This window comes from Electrona antarctica (genome assembly GCF_951216825.1).
Source record: "Electrona antarctica genome assembly, chromosome: 7".
NCBI classification, from domain to species: Eukaryota; Metazoa; Chordata; class Actinopteri; order Myctophiformes; family Myctophidae; genus Electrona; species Electrona antarctica.
In genome coordinates, this window is record NC_136812.1 from 44,271,339 (window position 1) to 44,284,037 (window position 12,699).

Below are 12,699 nucleotides of genomic sequence, written 5' to 3' on the forward strand. Positions count from 1 at the left end.
AATATTGCACGAGAGGGTGTTCTTTAACGTCATTAATGCAACGCCTGCGGTGCCGTAGGAACTCGCCGTATCGCAGAAGTGAACACCCTTAATTTCACGGAAACGCACGCTGTATTAATGATTTGAGGCTTAGTAAGGCAATCTTAGCGATTGGGGATGGAATATGGGGAAGCGGACAGGTCCGTATTGATCACATGACTGTAGAGATAGTGTGTAGCGATTTGCGTGATGTATGGATAAAATCTGCACGAGTAATATGAAGAAATGTGTTTCTGCCTCACGGTGGTGCTATAACAGGCCATTGTGGAAACATTGGGGCAGAGGTTTGGCATCCAGGGAGTGTGTGTGCACAGTTTGGCATCGACCAGGCCAACGGTGCCGGAGATTAGCTGTACACAGACGGACGGACGGACGGACGGACGGACGGACGGACGCATGCATGCATGCACGCACGCACACGGACGGACGGACGGACGGACGGACGGACGGACGGAGTGCAAAACATACTCTCTCCCCATGCCTTCGGCGGCAGTGGCTCAGGGGTAGAGTGTCCGGATGGAAACCGCAAGGTTGCCAGAGTTGGTTTCGAAGTGTCCTTGAGCAAGACACTGAACCCCAAATTGCTCCTGATGTGCTGGTTGGTGCCTTGCATGGTTTCTGCCGCCATTGGTGTATGACTGGGTGAATGTAATGCACAATCTATGTAAAGCGCCTTGGATAAAGGCGCTATATAAATGCACCATTTACCATTTAGGTGGACCCTCTTGTAAACAAGTGTAATGCTTTCGTCCACTCACAGTTAACAGTCTTTGTATTGAGTTTGTGCTTGAAATGTACTGTAATTCTGCAAACTGTTAATAAATATTTCAATCAATCAATCAAAAAAAGCATCGTTTATACAACATTATTTATACAGCACAATTTGTACATTCAAAATAAATAAATGTCACTTTACATTGCATGAAACGAAGCCTAGATTACCTTTGAAGTCCAGTATTTCTGACTCATGGTGCCTGCTTTGGACACAGTATGGGTCACTATTTTACCATCGTCAGGAATCCATGGGCCACATATCGTCTCTTCTCTCTGTTAAGTTGTAATATAAAAAGATAGTCATGCCAGAGGATCTTAGGGAGTGCCCTGGCCCATAATGGGTTAAAAAGGTCGACAAAGTCAGCAGCCACAGTCAAGGATGTGATGAAACGTATCTATCATGAAAAATGTGACTCACACTAATTAGTTACAGCAACAAAAGATGCAAAAGCTCATAACAAATTATGAAACTTTTTCAAGGATAAATTGAGAGTTGCGACACCACAATGAGAATTCTATGTGAGGCAATGAATGTTCAATTCAGTGAGGTTATTCCCTGTAGGGCCGTTGGGGTACTGACCATGGAGGCGAGGGGACAGGAGTGGATATTGGCATGGTAAACACAGCAGTTCAACTCATTGGCATTGTTCCAGTTGGCTGGACACTTGTGGTCATGGCAGAAACGCTTGGCCTCTGCTGCCTCACTGGAGAAATAAATAAAAATCAAGTAATTTGTCATAGAATGCATACAATAATAGTACAGCATGGCAGCACTGTCAGCTTGCAATTTAATGGTAGTACATGTATTGTACAGTCAGTGTATGGGAGAGGTTGTGGGAGTGGGTTGGCAAGTGGCAGTACACAATACACATGCCAACACAGTGAACACACGTGTGTGTGTGTGTGTGTGTGTGTGTGTGACTGTGCGTGCGTGCGTGCGTGCGTGCGTGCGTGCGTGCGTGCGTCTATCTTGTGTGATGGGATGGTGCAGATGAATGGTATTGTCAGGAGATATGCAATTATTATGCAATTATACTGGTGAACTTCACTCTTCAAGCAAACATTTTCCCTCTTCTTCACTATTGGCTGTTGTAAATGAATGTGTGACTATGTAAATAATTGCATTCATGGTTGTAAAACATGTGTGTAGCCCACATACACAGGTGCATACTTGCCTGTGTTTACTGTGTGTGTTCACTGTGTGTGTGCGTGTGCGTGTGCGTGTGTGTGTGTGTGTGTGTGTGTGTGTGTACAAATATGTGTGTGACATCTTTATTTGCATTCACATCTTGTTAAATGTGTGTGTGTGTGTGTGTGTGTGTGTGTGTGTGTGTGTGTGTGTGTGTGTGTGTGTGTGTGTGTGTGTGTGTGTGTGTGTGTGTGGGGTGTGTGCGTGCGTGCATGCAGCAGTTGAAAGGGCTGGGCTTCAAGTCAGTGCTTATCATGCAACCACTCACCTGAACAGGAATATCTTGTTCTTGACTGCATACTCATAGAAGGAGTCTGGGGCTGTCACAGTGTACGTTACGTTGAACTCCTCCCCGTTGGTTACCTTCTCTGGAGGTCGCTGCACCCAAGACATCTCCAGACCTGTACACACGCGGTGCATTATATACAGCAGTGGTTCTCAAACCTTTTCCATGTCAAACACATGCCAGACCCCACTTTGAGAACCACTCCAGTTTACCTTTTCTGTATTTGAGACGGTATCTCCACAAAAACAAGGGTCCCGAAAGGGGCTACTCTCCAGTATAGTACAAGCTCACAACACGACGTTGCGCGACCTGTCTAGATACTTCCTTAATGTTAACGAAGTCCGCACCCACAACACCAGAGGGACTGCAACGAACTATGTACAACCCAGATTCGGCACAAACAAGGGACTAAATTATTTTCGCTCCTATGCCACCAAAATGTGGAAAGCCCTACCAACAGTCATTAAGACATGCAAATCCCTTGATTCCTTCAAAACCGCTCTCAAAGGGCACCTACGGACGGCTGCAATTCGAAACTGGCCCCCGTAAAACCTGAATCCCCCCACCCCACCCCTTTTTCCCCTCACTGTATATGTTTCTTTTACCTTTTTACCTCCTTTATGATGAATTCCTGTTCTGTTCTTTGGCTATATAGAAGTGTCTATTAGTACGTCTCTAAATGTTTTGATGAATTGAACAAGGTGGACCCTCTTGTAAACAAGTGTCATGCTTTATTGGGTCGTCCACAGTTAACAGTCTTTGTATTGAGTTTGTGCTTGAAAAAAAGCATCGTCATGCAGTTGTATCTGCTATTTGGGGTATTTATGAATATAATTGTTTTCCCTACCCTTATTTGAGTCTAAATCAAGTGGGGAAGAGGGTTTATTCTCCAGTCCATACAACACTCAGTATGGCGAAACTGACAGCAAACAGGGGTTAAATAAGCAGAGGATCCGACAAAAAACAAGCATATATTATACACACAGGGAACTAACTAGAGTAGACACAGGTGAAACTCAAAAACAATCAACATTGGGATTGGCTGGGGCAAACAGCTACAGGAAACACTAGGGGCATTACTTCAAAATAAAACACAGAAGTAAACTAGAAAAAGTGCCCTTCTGGGCACAGGTCTCCACCAGGAGGATAGGAGTGTGTGTGATGTTTGGCAAAATGTAAATAAAAACATGTGCCAGATCACTCATAGCATCTCTGAGGATAGAATTCTGGATGAGCCAACAGGCTCGTCTTGATCACATGACTACAGAGATCATGTGTACCAATTTGCGTGAGATTTGGATGAAATCTGTGCGACTAACATAAACAATGTGTTTTGCAGAAATCGGCCTCATGGTGGCGCTATAGCCGGCAGATGTGGAAGGATGCAGGGAAAATGTTTTTCCATGGCCTCTAGGGAGTGTGCATACATAAGTTGTATACAGATCGATGCAGTTATAGGTAAAAACAGGAATTGGCCTGTTATAGCGCCACCGTGAGGCTGATTTGGGGAAAGAATAGTGGCATGTCGTCCTCGGCCTAGTGGAAATGTGTGTGTATAATTTCATGGAAATTGGACACTGTTTGTGGCATTTTGTTCGAAACGGACCAATCATGTGAGCTTTGGAAGCCAATCTTAGCCAATCAGGACGGAAGATGGGAAATTGTGCAGATCCGTGTTGATCACATGACTATGGAGATAGTGTATACCGAATTGTGTGATGTATGTATAAAATGTGTACGAGTTATCTACAGAAATGTGTTTTGCCTAAATCGGCCTCATGGTGGCGCTATAACAGGCCGTTGAGGAATATTTGGGGCAGAGGTTTGTCGTTGGCATCCAGGGAGTGTGTATGCACAGTTTGGCATGGATCGGGCCAACGGTGCCGGAGATTAGCTGATAACGGACGGACGGAAGGACGGACGGACGGAAGGAAGGACGGACGGACGGAGTGCAAAACATACTCTCTCCCCATGCCTTCGGCCTGGTGGAGACAATAAAAACAATACAGAAAACAGGGAACTATATCACTAGGCTAGAAAATAAAACATGAAGACAGCAAGCACATATAGCAGAGTGGCTCAGAGCCTCAGCCTGAGTCTAAAGTCTAATATCTCCCCCGGTCCATAGGTATATCCCTTTGGTCTAGTGGTTAAGATGTTGGACTTTCACGTGAATCCTGGGAGCGCGCACACGTGTGTGTATGTTCAGCAAGCAACATGGCCATACAAGAGGACTCTTCAGACAGACAGACAGACAGACAGATGAAAAAACACTCACCTCCACAGCTTATCATGTTGTAATCGTTTGGGTTGTTGAGTGGCCAGCAGTCATATTCTGTATTATCCAGATCATGCCAACTGTTCACTCCCTGTGAACAAGACAACATGGTCTTCTATGTAAAGCAATTCCAATGCATTGATCCATAAACTGTATCACTTTGTGTCCATTAAGCCGGAAATTATTATTTAATTTATACCCAAGACAAAAGATTATTTATTTATTTGACAGGGACAAAGCTCATTAATCAACATCAATGTAAATGGGCCAGAGTTAGCCCAAGCTAAATTTCATCTGTAGGCTCTTAAAAAATGAATGATAAAAGAAAGACAGAGTGTATAGTGTGCCAGCACACAACACCATGCTTTGATGCCATGTGTGCATATGTGCAAGCACCCAACACTATATCCATACAAAAACACAATACAATACAATACAGTACAATACAGGAACAGATAAAAATGGTACAGGGGACAGAACAACTGCAAAGTGAAGTGAAAAATGACACCGGTGATAAATACTAAACAGTGCTGATAATTACTCATGATTACAGATTTGATTTGTTCTTAGCCACCTTTTTAGGTTGAATTTGAAGGTCAGATAGTTGGAAGTCTCTCTTACTTCTGTGGGGAGACTGTTCCAGTAATGGGAGGCTCTAACAGAGAAGACTGTTTTACCAAACACACTACATCTGATTGGCACTCCCGTCTGGTAGTTGCCCTTGATGCTCTGTCACCACTGTCACCTTCGATCTATGAACTGTTTCAGTGGTGGAGGTGCAAGTCCATTTAAGATCTTAAAAATGAGACAGGCATCTGCAAATTGTTTAAAGCTGTCAAAATTAAATAAATTGTACTTTTGAATTATATGGCAATGGTGGTAACGGTTGGGCTTTTGATCCAGAGTTTTTAATGTCTGTTTGTAAAGTGATTCTATGGGTTTTAAAGTTGTCTGATTTGTCTGCAACCAGGTTGTGAAACAGTAGGTTATGTGTGAAAAAATCATAGCATGCATGAAGAGTTTAGCTGCATCTGTTGTTAGATATGGTCTTATGTGTCTGAAATTGGATAAATTGAATTTGATTTTATTGGCTACATTTTTTACATGCTTTTTAAATGTCAAGTTTGAGTCTAGTGTAATTCCAAGATATTTAAATTCTGATACTACCTGAATACTACTACCCTCAATAAGAATGTCAGTTCCGTGAAAATGTTTTTTTTGTATTCAGATGTAAACATGAGTTCCTCAGCCAGTCAGATACATGGACCATGGCTGCAGTTAATTTATCTGCTGCTAGTTGTTTGTTTTTAGCATGTATATAAAGAACTGTGTCATCGGCATACATTTGTATGGAGACAGTTGGACAGACGGAAGGCAGATCATTTATATATAAACTAAACAAAATAGGGCCCAGTATTGATCCCTGAGGAACTCCAATGCCACAGTTAAGATATGCTGACTGAGCACTACCAACACGAACACTTTGGTTCCTGTTTGTTAAGTATGAATGCATCCATTTGACTGCCTCTGTAGGCAAAGTTAAAGAAGAAGAGCTTTGACAGTACCTGATGGTGATGGTGTACAGTGTCAAATGCTTTTTTGAGATCCAGAAATACTGCGCCCACTATGCCACCTGAGTCTAACTGACTTTACACCTGCCAGAAAGTAACAGTTAGCTGTTTCTGTTGAATGGTTGGAGCGAAAACCGAATTGCAGTGCATGGGTGCAAACTTTGCACCCATGCACTGCAAAGGATTGTGGTCTGAGTTCAGGTGAGCAGTCAGTTGTTGGGCCACCCATTTCTCAGCCACTTTGGACACAACAGGTAGAATGCTGATTGGTCTATGATTTGCCTTAAAAATGGGTGTTACAGTAGCCGTTTTCCAGGTACTTGGAAAAATGCATTGTTTGATTGATAGATTTGTCAAGTGAGCTACTGCTATAGGACAGATTAGGGCGTCCTTATGTGTTTTTAGAAAGGTTGTGTCCATATTACAAACATCCTTTGCTTTTGAGTCTCTTAATGCAGTGAACCAATAGAAAACTAAGAGAAGCTTGCGTGGGTCCCAATTAAGGAACATGCTGAGAACCATTAATGATCATTTGTGTATATGGGTCATTTATAAGCTACCCTCATTTGTGTCCATTTTCTCAATAGTTGTAATAAAGTTGTAATAAAGAAATATGTAATATATCAAATTATTCCACAATACCTGATGTTGGGGCATCACTTATTTTACTCAAAAAAGTACAACTCTACAAAACTCTTTGCCTTGGTGTAACTAGAAATAAGACAATTATAAACTGAAATGTAATTTCAGTTGGGCCAGTATTTTTCCCGCTGAGCCGTATGCACATATTGCAGACATTTGAAAGTAGGCTACTTTGCGCATAGTGTATTGTCAAATAATGGATACTCGCTGCAAGTATGCAAATCATATAAACAGATATTATATAAACTAGAGCTCTTTTGCATGTGAGTTCAAAATAAAAATGACACCACTAACAAAATAAAAATCCAAGATGCTGAGTCATATGATTTGATAGATAGTCAAATCCAGAGTGGATGTCCATTAGTTTACATGTGTACAATCTTGAAGTTGGTTACAAATTGATGAATTAGAGTGTTTTACTGTGTAGCACACTTGGACCATATACAAACATCACAGAATCTTACTTTTCATCCCTATAAATCTGTGAAAGACCAGTACAGACAGTGGTGGGTTAACTGGGGACAAAGCAACACGCAGAAATGACGCAAGCTGTGTCTGCAGCCACACGTGTTTCTGACAAGACAACAAAGGCAAGCAGGGGATCCCTTGGCAATAGGGGAAATGTGATTTTGTTTTCTGTATGACATTTCTATAATGGTCTGCATTCCTCTCTATGTGCAACAGCCTCATATTAACATGTTATCCATGTGCATATACCCTGGCTCCTTTCCAGTTTAAGGTGCAGTGCAATCATGGGCTAACCTTAAGCATCTATGATGACACTGCCCACCTGCCCCCATTGAATTAGCTCAGATATAAGACTTTACTTGAGGTAGTGTGGACAAATTAGAATTGTCTAATGCAGTTTTGTAGACTTACCGTTAGGAGACCCAGGCAGAAAGATGTCACTGTCCATAGAGCCATAAGGACTGCTGCTGTAGTCTTGGTACCGAGTTCTGTACTGACTGGCTGGGTTGCAGAGTGAGATACTCACTGTGTGTGTGTGTGTGTGTGTGTGTGTGTGTGTGTGTGTGTGTGTGTGTGTGTGTGTGTGTGTGTGCGTGCGTGCGTGCGTGCGTGCGTGCGTGCGTGCGTGCGTGCGTGCGTGCGTGCGTGTGTGGGTGTACGCACATGTGAAAAGCTTATTCCTAATCCTGTGTGTCCCACCCTCCCAATAGCTGTTGAAGTACTATTAATTGTCTAATCAATTCAAGAGGCTCTCCAGTCATCGTTTTGGGGAAAGGCTTTCTTAACGAGGTGATTCGACTGACCTTCACCCTGTGTTACAGCAGCTCCAGCTCAATGGATGGACAACAACACAGCTCTACAGCATCCATACAGCTCTCCCAGTTTATAATGTTTTCAATATAAACTGTTCTATAATCTGAGCCAGTGGAAGCATGTAGCCGATGTAGGCCTAGTAGGCCTAGATGTTGAACAGAAAAGACCCCAGATTGGAACCCTGAGGAACCCTGTACTTTGTTGTGTGCTCACATGTAATTAATTACCTATAGGCAGAAAGCAGGATTCATTTTTTAGCAAAAGGCCGATGCACACCTCAGAAGGTTAGTGACAGGTGCGTAGGGCAAAAAAAGTTTCGGTCGATTAGACCTTCAGTCTGCCTTCGGTCTGTCCTGATGAAGGTCTAATCGACCGAAACGTCGACCCAATAAAGAGCAACATTTTGGCAAATGTCTGACAGTGTGCGGGACCCTTTCTTTGTTTTTCAAAGATAACCTTTTTAAGAAAGCAGAATTCAAACAGTTTAGTACTGTGCCCAAAAGTCACACACCATTTTCCAGTTGGTTTAGTAATACTAGACCGTTGCCCGGCTGTAGAACACCGAGTCGGTAACGATGGAAGTTGGAGATCCATACCTCACCCGGCTATACAATACCCGTTGTACCTGTGTCAGAGTACTCGTTCCACCCATGTCCCGTTTATGCCCATATGTGGAGATATGTGTATCTGTCTCTCTGTGTCCCAAAAGGTAGATCGTGATCTACCAGTAGATCACAAAGGCTGTGCAGGTAGATCACATGACATGGCCCCAAAATATATAATTTCAATATATTTCTTTAAATGGCACTTGAATTACGTTGACTTGAGTGATTGACATCAAAAGGGGACTGTCAGCTGAAACCCACAAAGCACTCCGTTTTCAATAGTGTTGCGCACAAACGTCAGTAGCACTACGAAGTTACTGTATATACAAGAAAACCATTCCAATTCAATCACCCCCCCCCCCCCCCCCCCCTTTTGTTTTCAGCAATGGAATAATACTTTTTTGATGGGTAGATCTTGTTGAGCGGGTCATTTTGAAAGTAGCTCTCAAGTCAAAAAAGCGTGGGCACCCCTGCTTTATTCCTATATATTGAGTTATGTGTCAGGCATGCCCAAATATGGAGTGTTGTGATGTCAGAACAGGCCAGCAGCATGAGCAGGGGCCCTGTCCAGAGCCCGGGCAGAGGCCTTCTGTGGCGGTTCTGGACAACCGTGGGTCCGACCGACTCAACCCCCTGTGGGGGTATGGAACGCGTGTGTCGAATTTGAAGTCGGTGGGGCTAACGGTTCTCGAGTTACGTGCATTACAACCATACACACATACTGTTGTGGTCAACTGTGTCGAATGCAGCACTGACATCCAGTAATACTAAGTCTGGAATTATGCCATTGTCTGTGTTGAAGACCGTATTAGAAAGCAGTCCTGTGGTATGTGACTGGAAGATATCTAAGCAGTTGTTTAGTGCCAATTCAGCAATTGTGGTTTGATGATGATGCAGTTTTCAGGGCCTGTAGGAAGAAACCTTGAGTGTGGGAGGCCATGCTTTGAAACCTTTTTGAAAAAGCCTGAATATAAAGGAAGCAGGAGGATTTCAAATGGCGAATAATACGTTTTTATATTTGATTGGATAAAGTTTTTTTTATTCATTTAAGTGGGCAAACATATCTTGTACGCAATATGGAGGCACTGACTGCTTGTCCAAATGTTGTCAGTGAAAAGGGCAAATTCACTGCAGGCCCTCAAGTATGTTAATGAAACCGTACACATCCCATCTCAGCCTCTAACTGTTCGGGACTGACAATAACAACAACCAAAAGGGCTGGATTTCTGACCATCTGTGAAATTTAATTGGCTTTATAAGAACACATAATTACAGCACAGCCATACATGAAAAAAAAAACGCATGCCATGCACCACACTTTATAGTTCATGTCTGAGGTTATATTAAAGCCATAGCAGCAGGCAGCAGTCACAGCAGGTTTATTGGTGGGCTCCGGCTTTCAGGCTGGAATGCATTTTCTAAATGGAATTAAGCCACACCTTCAATTGAACTAGCCATTAAGACCTTCAGAGTTCAGAGTGTAATTTTATGCATGCCAAAGGTATGCCTATTGCCTACATGGTTCTCTACTTTCTCTTTTTCAGCACGCAATCAACAGACTGCGCCCGTTCTTTTCCACTGGTTAATTTCAATCCACATGACCAGTTTGACCACCATGATATTAACATGATAGCAACCCATGATATGAATGAAAACGTTGACAAGGCGTGTCATGCATGCATAATTAGGGATTGTTAGTTCCAATGATTGTAATTTTACAACAATTATTGGGAGTTGGGGATAATTGGAAACTCCTATATTAGAGAAAGAAAGTTTCAACAAAATGCTAAATGACTGCCAAAGGTTTGTATGGCATAGTTTGACATCCATTGGTCTATTTGACAGTAGCAGTTGTTAGCATGTTGTGACTATATACCGGTAGGTAAATAATTATCAAAGAACTTAGTTTTAACCCACATGGAATATGCATATAGGAATTTGTAAATCATAGAGCATAATACAATTTTTGCATACAGTGTTCACCTTCTGCAATGTCCTACATGTCTCACAATCTGGGCATTTATGTAAAAACAAAATCACAAATAGTTTTTGAATGGTTATAAATACTGTACACTCCAATGGCACTGCTCAGCTCAGAGTGATAATAATGCTTATTGTGACTAATGCGTCTGCAGTGTAGTCTAATTGTAGAGAGAACATTAGGCTACTTTCCGGTTGTGTTCTTTTCCTAAAGCACTTCAGCCAATAATGCACTTGACTCCATGGAAACCAAAGGTCACACCATTAAGAGATTTACAGACGTAATCACACTGGAGTACCACATCTTGAGTGCAGTCTAGGGCAACGGTCATCCATGAACTTCGAGCAACTCATTTATCACGAGAGTCTGTTAAGATAATTTTCCAAAGCTCAGTATTTCAGTTGTGACACGAAAGCATGGGACTTTGCTGTCTAGGAGTATATACATACACAAAAATACTACTGAATTTTCTCTTCATGAGTTACCTTGAGGGAGACCAATTCATGTGGTCAAAGATCACTTCTGCCCTTCCTGTTTATGGGAGTATAATTTGCAAGCCATAGCCACACATCGCATTGTGGCTAATGTATAGTTTACATCTGTGGTGCACTCTTACGGTTATCTCAATCCTATCATCATCATATGCTTTCCTGTTTACACACAGAGACTCGTGAGTCGTGATATATTACTGCTATTTGACAACAACAAAAAATCTATGTATCCAAACATTTGTTTATTGGTTAAATTAAAACATGAATCGTTTAACTTTCTGATACCAGTGCTCTCTTTTTAACAGTACAATGGAGATTGAGTAGTTTTCACAGGACAAAGGTCACAGAAGCCCATGCAGAGCTTACTGTATTAAATTATACTAAAATACAGTATGCCATCATACAGTATGCAGGATACGGTATCTACAGTTCCATGTTGTGAAAACCAAAATTAATCGTTTCCTTTACAGGAGGAGTGGTTGAACAAGCATAAATACTGTGCAGCAGGTAATGTTTGTGTCATTTGAGCCAGTAAATGATTCATCATCATGTCTTTCGGCTGACGGTAGGTGGGCTCGGTTCAGTCGCATCCGGCTCCAGCAGACATTTAGGAGGACTCACTCCTGTGTTGCAATGTCCTTTTACGGTTCAATAGTGCTCTCAGGTGAGCAGAGGAAGTGTCAAAAATTCCACAGGGAGAACAGGTTTGCCTGGACAAAAGAGTCTGTTGCTGCTGCTGAGAGCTTGCATAATTTGTTCAGTTGTAGTTGACAAGTACAAACTGGAGACAAGGAGAGTTGCCCCCCTCGTTGCACTGGGGGGGCAACGAGGGGCAATGTTTCTCTACTAAACCAAAATGATGGAGTTTGATTACAAGACTGAAGTGAGACCACAGATCATGCAGTCTATCCTTGGGACCCAATGACACATTACAATAATTTAAAGGAAGCACAAGTAGACCTACACAATACAGTAGCTGACAGAATATTTCCCTCTGTGTAAAATGAGGAATTATTCATTAAATAATGCATTAACTACTGCCCACCATCACGTAAGCCTAGTATTATTATAGTACCCGACTATAACTAGCCACATGACTTCAAAGTAGATTTCTTATCTAGTCCATAATAGTGCTAGGATATTATACAGGTAGCAGACAAGAGGATTGTAGTCATTGTACTGCAAGATTTACGGAGACATCAGAGACAAGACAGAGCCTGTGTCTGAGTCATTTTACCCTGGTTGTCTGAGGTAAAGAAAAATAAAACAAAACAAGGAAAAAAGGACAGCATGTACTTCATATCAGAATCTTTCTTCAGTCATCAGACCACGGCATTCCTCCAAGTTCAAATAAACTACAGGCATATTTGTGCGGACTGGAACACAAACATACAAAAAGGAAAACGAAAAGAAAAAGAAAATTAATGGACATTATGTATTACAAAAATAAAAACCCTGTTAAAACATTTTTAAATAGCACATCCCTGTCCCCTTTTGGGGCTTGATGGTGCATGACATCAAGTTCAGTGCGGCACTGGGGGCAAGACTCTGGTAGTGTCCCC